The sequence below is a fragment of the Callorhinus ursinus genome, unplaced genomic scaffold, assembly GCF_003265705.2.
Source record: "Callorhinus ursinus isolate GAN/ISIS: 27379988/994484 unplaced genomic scaffold, GSC_fseal_2.0 scaffold14, whole genome shotgun sequence".
Classification (NCBI taxonomy): domain Eukaryota; kingdom Metazoa; phylum Chordata; class Mammalia; order Carnivora; family Otariidae; genus Callorhinus; species Callorhinus ursinus.
Genome location: NW_027397076.1, coordinates 6,878,325 through 6,886,627, shown reverse-complemented (window position 1 = coordinate 6,886,627; position 8,303 = coordinate 6,878,325). Strand labels below are relative to the sequence as shown.

Genomic DNA, 8,303 nt, shown 5'->3' with positions numbered 1-8,303 from the left:
AATCCCCCCCACCCGGGACATTAAAGCAGTCATAGCAATTAAATGGCAAAACCAAAGATCCGTGTACAAAATTACAACAGAAGTAGGCAACAATGTATCCCCCAAAACAAGCAAATGGAGACAAACCACCAACAGCCACAAGACACACATGGTATTCGCATCTGTGCAGGACAAATTACAGGAAAGCAAATAGTGTTGTGTCTAATGTTGACCAGAACCCCAAAAGAACTGATAGCTTTTTATTAGGAAGTACAGTGGGCTAATTTGAGACAACCAGATGTAACCAAGAATGAATTTTTCTCTCTCTAAAACCAAAGTTACTGAAAGGGTTGGAGCAGTTTAACCCTTATGAACTCTCAATCCTGAGATGGGCTTCCTTTCAATAAAGAAACCATGCTGTGGAGAAATTACTAGAAGTAGAATGAAATTGAACAATTTAAGGAAAATTAAGATTAAAAAAGAGAAGATTCAGACCGAAGGGGAGTAAAGAAGACAGAAAATCTTAGGGAGCAAGCAGCCATATGTTTTAACATTACATAAAAATAACAGAAGAGGGAGCTTTGTGACATTAGAAAAGCTTTCCTGAATCCTGCCTCAGTCTGAAAGGCCAGGATAACTAATTTCATGTAAATATGGGCAACAGAGAAGTATCAAGGTCAAATCCCATATAAAGTTATAAGAAATGAGGCAATAAGGAGCATAACATTTCTAGAGATTATGAAAGCCAGAAAAGTATGTCCACAAACAGATCAGCACGGAACTTACCATTTCAAAATTAGTTAAAACCCATTAAGAAAATTATACAGGATATGAAAAAAATAACATGAATCAGAATTTTTCAAGCTGAGACCTAAAATAACAGAATTCAGGAAAGAATTCAAAATAAAAGAAAATATGCTTTAAGAAATTAAGAGCAAAATAGAAGAATACTGGTGGAAAAAACACACAACGAATGAATTAAACGAAATAGAAAATGAAAAGGATTTTTTTAATCAGAGGAAATAAAGATATTAAAAAGGGTTAAAGGAAAGTGACGAATACAAATATGGACAAAGAAGATCTAACATACAGATATTAGGAGTCCCTGATGACTAAAACCAGAGCAAAAGAATAGAACAGGTACAAATATTTTTAATTAAAAAAAAACTTCCTCTGATTTTTTTCAATGTTTGAAACCACACATTGAAACATCATACTGACTACCTGATATTACTGACATAAAATGACCAATATTTAAGAAAAATCCTAGTAAAATCAACAAACTTTAAAGAAGGGAAAAAAATCCTTTGGGCATCTAGTAAAAAAGATCATGTGACTTATAAAGGAAATCTATTAGATTTATACCAGACTTTTAACAGCAATATTTTATTCCTAAAGAAAATCGATAGCATCACTAAGATATTTAAGCAACAAAAGTATGAACAACAGTTTTCATACTCATTAAAACTGACTTTAAAGAATACCAGACACAGATGAACTGTTATCAACATACAAGATCTAATGGAATACTATTCCAAAGGGCCCTTCCTGAGGAATTTACTACAGAGGAAGTTTCAAACAACCTAAATGAATGGAGGCCTAAGACTAAAGAAGAGCTTGAGGGACAGAGAATATTATGTTATAGGCGGATGCTCTGATAATGTAGATAACATAATGTAGATCAAAATGTGATCAAAATGGCAAGAAATATGTCACATACCAAAAACCTGGAGCAAATGTATGTTTCATGATAAAGCATTCAATTTGAAGTCATGAACAAGTCAGAGATGCCCCATCACCACTTCTATTCAACATTATACCAGGGCTCAAACCAGGACAAAAGTTTAAAAGCAAAAAATATACTAAAAAGAAAGTATTAAAAAGTGTTTTAATTCAGACATGATGGTCCAAGAGATGATACAAACTATTAGAACTAATAAGGATTTTTAAAGTTCTGGATATAAGATCAATGTACAAAAAAAGTATGTTTCCTTATATAAACAAAAACAATCAGGGAGCTTCGTGACAATAGAAAAGCTTTCCTGAAACCTGCTTCATTCTGAAAGGTCAGATAGGTAACTTTGATAATAACATCAAAACCTATATGATACCTAGGTACAAACATAAGTCAAAATGTGCAAAATTTTAATGGAAAAAAAATTATAAAACTTCATTTAAAGACACAAAAACTGGTTAAAATAAAAGGAAAGAGACTATATTCATGGATGGGAAGATTCAACAGTATAAACATATCAAGTTTCCTCAAATTAATCTTTTTTTAATTTAATTTTATTATGTTAATCACCATACATTACATCATTAGTTTTTGATATAGTGTTCCATGATTCATTGCTTGCATAAAACACCCAGTGCTCCATTGAGTACGTGCCCTCTTTAATACCCATCACCAGGCTAACCCATCCCCCCAAACCCCTCCCCTCTAGAACCCTCAGTTTGTTTCTCCGAGTCCATAGTCTCTCATGGTTAGTCTTCCGTTCCGATTTCCCCCCTTCATTTTTCCCTTCCTAGTATCTTCTTTTTTTTTTAAACATATAATGTATTATTTGTTTCAGAGGTACATGTCAGTGATTCAACAGTCACACAATTCACAGCACTCACGGTAGCACATACCCTCCCCAATGTCTATCACCCAGCCACCCCATCCCTCCCACCCCCACCACTCCAGCAACCCTCAGTTTGTTTCCTGAGATTAAGAATTCCTCATATCAGTGAGATCATATGATACATGTCTTTCTCTAATTGACTTATTTCACTTAGCATAATACCCTCTAGTTCCATCCACGGCATTGCAAATGGCAAGATTTCAGGGTTTTTTGATGGCTGCATAATATTCCATCGTATATATATACCACATTCTATATGCTGTCTGCAAGAGACCCATTTTAGACCCAAAGACACCACCAGATTGAAAGTGAGGGGGTGGAAAACCATTTACCATGTTAAAGGACATCAAAAGAAAGCTGGGGTGGCAGTGTTCAAATTAATCTATCAATTTAACATAATTTTAATTCAGAGCAAAACTTGCTGAAGCCGTCCTTCCTCCTCCCTTGGCACGCATGTGTGAGTCCTCAGGTTGGATCCCTTCTCCAGGCACTGAGGCAGCTGTGTGGAAGATCGAGTCCTATTCTGCAGAGAACTTTCTTCCTGGTGAATGGCCTTCACTGGATGATCTATGTATTTTAAAGGTTTTTGAGTTTGGGGGAGTCTAGCAGACCTACAAGAACAAAAATTACTCTTCAGGAAAATAAAATAAACCAACGTAACCACAGTGTTCATTGTAGAGTCAGAAATTGCTAGACTTGCAAAGAAACAGGAAAATAGCATCCATAGGGAAAGAATTCAGTTGATAGAAACTGACCAGGAGATGGCTCAGATATTAGGTTTAAAATGCAAAGACATGTCAGCAGTTACGCTGATGAAGTTTAAAGGCTTGTTGGAAAATCTGGACTTAATGGTTGAAGAGATAAGGGAATCCCTTAAAAAGGACCTAAAGGAAATTTTAGGAGTAGAAAGTAAAATACCTGAAGTGAAAAATGTAAACAACTCCAGTACCAAAAAGGAGTGGCCACAGATAAAAGGTTTAGCCACACAAAAAAACAGGGTTGGCAGAGAAAATAGAAGGAGCAAACTCTGAAATAGCTGAAGATACTGAAAATTTGACTTTTAAAAGAAAAGAAATAAGTGAGCTGAGTAGCAAATTAGACAAAGCTGAAGAGTACAGTATGAACCAAGGTACGGAATTGTCCCATGATGAATCACAAAATGACAAAGTCATGGAAAGTATGGAAGAAGCCACAAGCAGTATGGACAACAACACTTGCGGAGATCATAGCATCCATACAGAAGTAACACGAGAGAACCAAAAGATTGGAGAGGATGAACTGGTCGAAGAAAAAAGAGAGGAAAAATCCCTCAGAATTTAAAGAATAAAGAGAAAATTCTAAAAAACTCCAGAGAAGATGAAGGAGCAGTACTTACCTTGGCGGCAGACTCTTCATCAGCAACACTGGACATTAATAAGCAATGGACTAATGTCTTCAACATTCTGAGGGAAAATGATTTTGAACCTAAACTTCTATGCCAAGTTAAATTAATATTTAAGTATGATAGTGAAGTAAGGACTTTTTCAGATATGCAAAGTCTCACCAATTTTATTAGCCAAAAACCGTTTATGAACGAATTATGAAAGATGTACTCCCACAAAAGGAAAAAATAAAGAAAGGAAGAAGGTATGGGATTCACAAAAAAGTGGAAAAAACTCTACTAGATTTGAAACATGGAGCTGAGGGGGAAGCCAGTGATGGCTTGAGCTTTCTATTTGTGAAAGAAATAAAGATTGATGAACCAGAGGAGGTGAAGAACTTAGAGACTCAGGAAGAAGTCTTCAGAGCTGGAGGAAAAGGGAGAAGAGGCTTCAGAGAAAGACTCATTTTAGACCCAAAGACACCTCCAGATTTAAAGTGAGGGGGTGGAAAACCACTTACCATGCTAATGGACATCAAAAGAAAGCTGGGGTGGCAAACCTCATGACAGACAAATTAGATTTTAAACCAAAGAGACTATAATAAGAGATGAGGAAGGACACTACATCATACTTAAAGGGTCTATCCGACAAGAAGATCTAACAATTGTAAATATCTATTCTCCTAACATGGGAGCAGCCAATTATATAAACCAATTAATAACAAAATCACTGGGTGATGGACAATGGGGAGGGTATGTACTATGGTGAGCACTGTGAATTGTTTAAGACTGATTAATCACAGACCTATACCTCTGAAACAAATAATACATTGTATGTTAATAAAAAAAATCAAAGAAACACATCGACAATAATACAATAATAGGGGACTTTAACACCCCCCTGACTGAAATGGACAGATCATCTAAGCAAAAGATCAACAAGGAAATAAAGGCTTTAAATGACACACTGGACCAGATGGACTTCACAGACATATTCAGAACATTCCACCCCCAAGCAACAGAGTACACATTCTTCTCTAGTGCCTATGGAACATTCTCCAGAATAGATCACATCCTGGGTCACAAATCAGGTCTCAACTGGTACCAAAAGATTGGAATCATTCGCTGCATATTTTTGGGACCACAATGCTTTGAAACTGGAACTCAATCACAAGAGAAAAGTGGAAAGAATTCAAATACATGGAGGCTAGAGAGCATCCTACTAAAGAATGAATGGGTCAACCAGGAAATTAAAGAAGAATTTAAAAATTTCATGGAAACAAATGAAAATGAAAACACAACTGTTCAAAATCTTTGGGATGCAGGAAAGGCAGTCCTAAGAGGAAAGTATATAGCAATACAAGCCTTTCTCAAGAAACAAGAAAGGTCTCAAATACACAACCTAACCCTACACCTAAAAGAGCTGGAGAAAGAACAGCAAATAAAGCCTAAACCCAGCAGAAGAGAAATAATAAACATCAGAGCAGAAATCAATGAAATAGAAACCAAAAGAATAGTAGAACAGGTCAACGAAACTAGGAGCTGGTTTTTGAAAGAATTAGTAAGATTGATAAAGCCCTGGCCAGACTTATCAAAAAGAAAAGAGAAATGACCAAATAAATAAAATCATGAATGAAAGAGGAGAGATCACAACCAACACCAAAGAAATACAAACAATTATAAGAACATATTAGGAGCAACTCTATGCCAGCAAATTAGACAATCTGGAAGAAATGAATGCATTCCTAGAGATGTATCAACTACCAAAACTGAACCAAGAAGAAATAGAAAACCTGAGCAGACCTATAACCACTAAGGAAATTGAAGCAGTCATCAAAAATCTCCCAACAAACAAAAGCCCAGGGCCAGATGGCTTCCCAGGGGAATTCTACCAAACATTTCAAGAAGAATTAATACCTATTCTTCTGAAACTGTTCCAAAAAAAAAAGAAATGGAAGGAAAACTTCCAAACTCATTTTATGAGGCCAGCATTACCTTGATCCCAAAACCAGACAAAGACCCCATCAAAAAGGAGAATTACAGACCAATATCCCTGATGAACATGAATGCAAACATTCTCACCAAAATACTAGCCAATAAGATCCAACAGTACACTAAAAGGATTATTCACCACAACCAAGTGGGATTTATTCCTGGGCTGCAAGGTTGGTTCAACATCCATAAACCAGGCAATGTGATACAATACATTAATAAAAGAAAGAACAAGAACCATATGATCCTCTCAATAGATGCAGAAAAAGCATTTGACAAAGTACAGCATCCTTTCTTGATTAAAACTCTTCAGGGATAGAGGGTACATACTTCAGTATCGTAAAAGCCATCTATGAAAAACCCACAGTAAGTATCATTCTCAATGGGGAAAAACTGAGAGCTTTTCCCCTAAGGTCAGGAACATGGCAGGGATGTCCACTATCACCACTGCTATTCAACATAGTACTAAAAGTCCTAGCCTCAGCAATCAGACAACAAAAGGAAATAAAAGGCATCTGAATCAGCAAAGAAGAAGTCAAGCTCTCACTCTTTGCAGATGATATCATACTTTATGTGGAAAACTCCAAAGACTCTACCTCAAAACTGCTAGAACTCATACAGGAATTCAGTAAAGTATCAGGATATAAAATCAATGCATAGAAATCAGTTGCATTTCTATATACCAACAAGACAGAAGAAAGAGAAATTAAGGAGTTGATCCCATTTATGACTGCACCCAAAACCGTAAGATAACTAGGAATAAAGCTAACCAAAGATGCAAAGAATCTGTACTCAGAAAACTATAGAATACTCATGAAAGAAATTGAGGAAGACACAAAGAAATGGAAAAACGTTCCATGCTCATGGATTGGAAGAACAAATATTATGAAAATGTCTATGCTACTTAAAGCAATCTACACATTCAATCCAATCCCTATCAAAATACCATCAACTTTTTTCAAAGAAATGAAACAAATAATCCTAAAATTTGTATGGAACCGGAAAAGACCCTGATTAGCCAGAGGAACGTTGAAAAAGAAAAGCAAAGCTCGTGGCATCACAATTCCGGACTTTAAGCTCTATTACAAAGCTGTCATCATCAAGACAGTATGGTACTGGCACAAAAACAGACACATAGATCAATGGAACAGAATAGAGAGCCCAGAAATGGACCCTCAACTCTATGGTCAACTAATCTTTGACAAAGCAGGAAAGAATGTCCAATGGACTAAAGACAGTCTTTTCAACAAATGGTGTTGGGAAAATTGGACAGCCACATGCAGAAGAATGAAACTGGACCATTTCCTTACACTACACACAAAAATAGACTCAAAATGGATGAAAGACCTAAATGTGAGACAGGAATCCTCTTCGACCTCAGCCGCAGCAACTTCTTCCTAGAAACATCGCCAAAGGCAAGGGAAGCAAGGTCCAAAATGAACTACTGGGACTTCATCAAGATAAAAAGCTTTTGCACAGCAAAGGAAACAGTCAACAAAACCAAAAGATAACCGACAGAATGGGAGAAGATATTTGCAAATGACATATCAGATAAAGGCATAGTTTCCAAACTCTATAAAGAACTTATCAAACTCAGGGCACCTGAGTGGCTCAGTCGGTTGGGCATCTGCCTTCAGCTCAGGTCATGATCCCAGGGTCCTGGGATCAAGCCCCGCGTCGGGCTCCCTGCTCAGCGGGAGGCCTGCTTCTCCCTCTCCCACTCCCCCTGCTTGTGTTCCCTCACTCATTGTGTCTCTCTCTGTCAAATAGATAAATAAAATCTTAAAAAAAACTTATCAAACACCCAAAGAATAAATAATCCAATCAAGAAATGGGTAGAAGACATGAACAGACATTTCTCCAAAGAAGACATCCAAAAGGCCAACAGATACATGAAATAGTGCTTAACATCACTCAGCATCTGGGAAATACAAATCAAAACCTCAATGAGATACCACCTCACATCAATCAGAATGGCTAAATTTAACAAGTTAGGAAAAGACAGATTTTGGTGAGGATGCGGAGAAAGGGGTAACCTCCTACACTGTTGGTGGGAATGCAAGCTGGCGCAGCCACTCTGGAAAACAGTATGGAGGTTCCTCAAAAAGTTGAAAATAGAGCTACCCTATGACCTAGCAATTGAACTACTGAGTATTTACCCCAAGGATACAAATGTAGTGATCCAAAGGGACACATGCACCCCAATGTTTATAGCAGCAATGTCCACAAGAGCTAAACTATGGAAAGAGCCTAGATGTCCATCAACAGATGAATGGATAAAGAAGATGTGGTATATATATATGTGTGTGTGTGTGTGTGTGTGTGTGTGTGTGTGTGTGTGTGTGTGT

General features: G+C 37.0%; 1 long non-coding RNA gene across 1 annotated transcript in view; it reads right to left on the bottom strand.

The window, feature by feature from the left end:
• Positions 1-2,663: 2,663 nt before the first annotated feature.
• LOC141374147 (uncharacterized) overlaps positions 2,664-8,303 on the bottom strand; it is a 15,779-nt gene continuing 10,139 nt past the window's right edge. Inside the window, exon 4 of the long non-coding RNA XR_012380787.1 lies at positions 2,664-3,214. This is a non-coding gene — a long non-coding RNA (uncharacterized lncRNA). The remainder of the gene's footprint in view (positions 3,215-8,303) is intronic.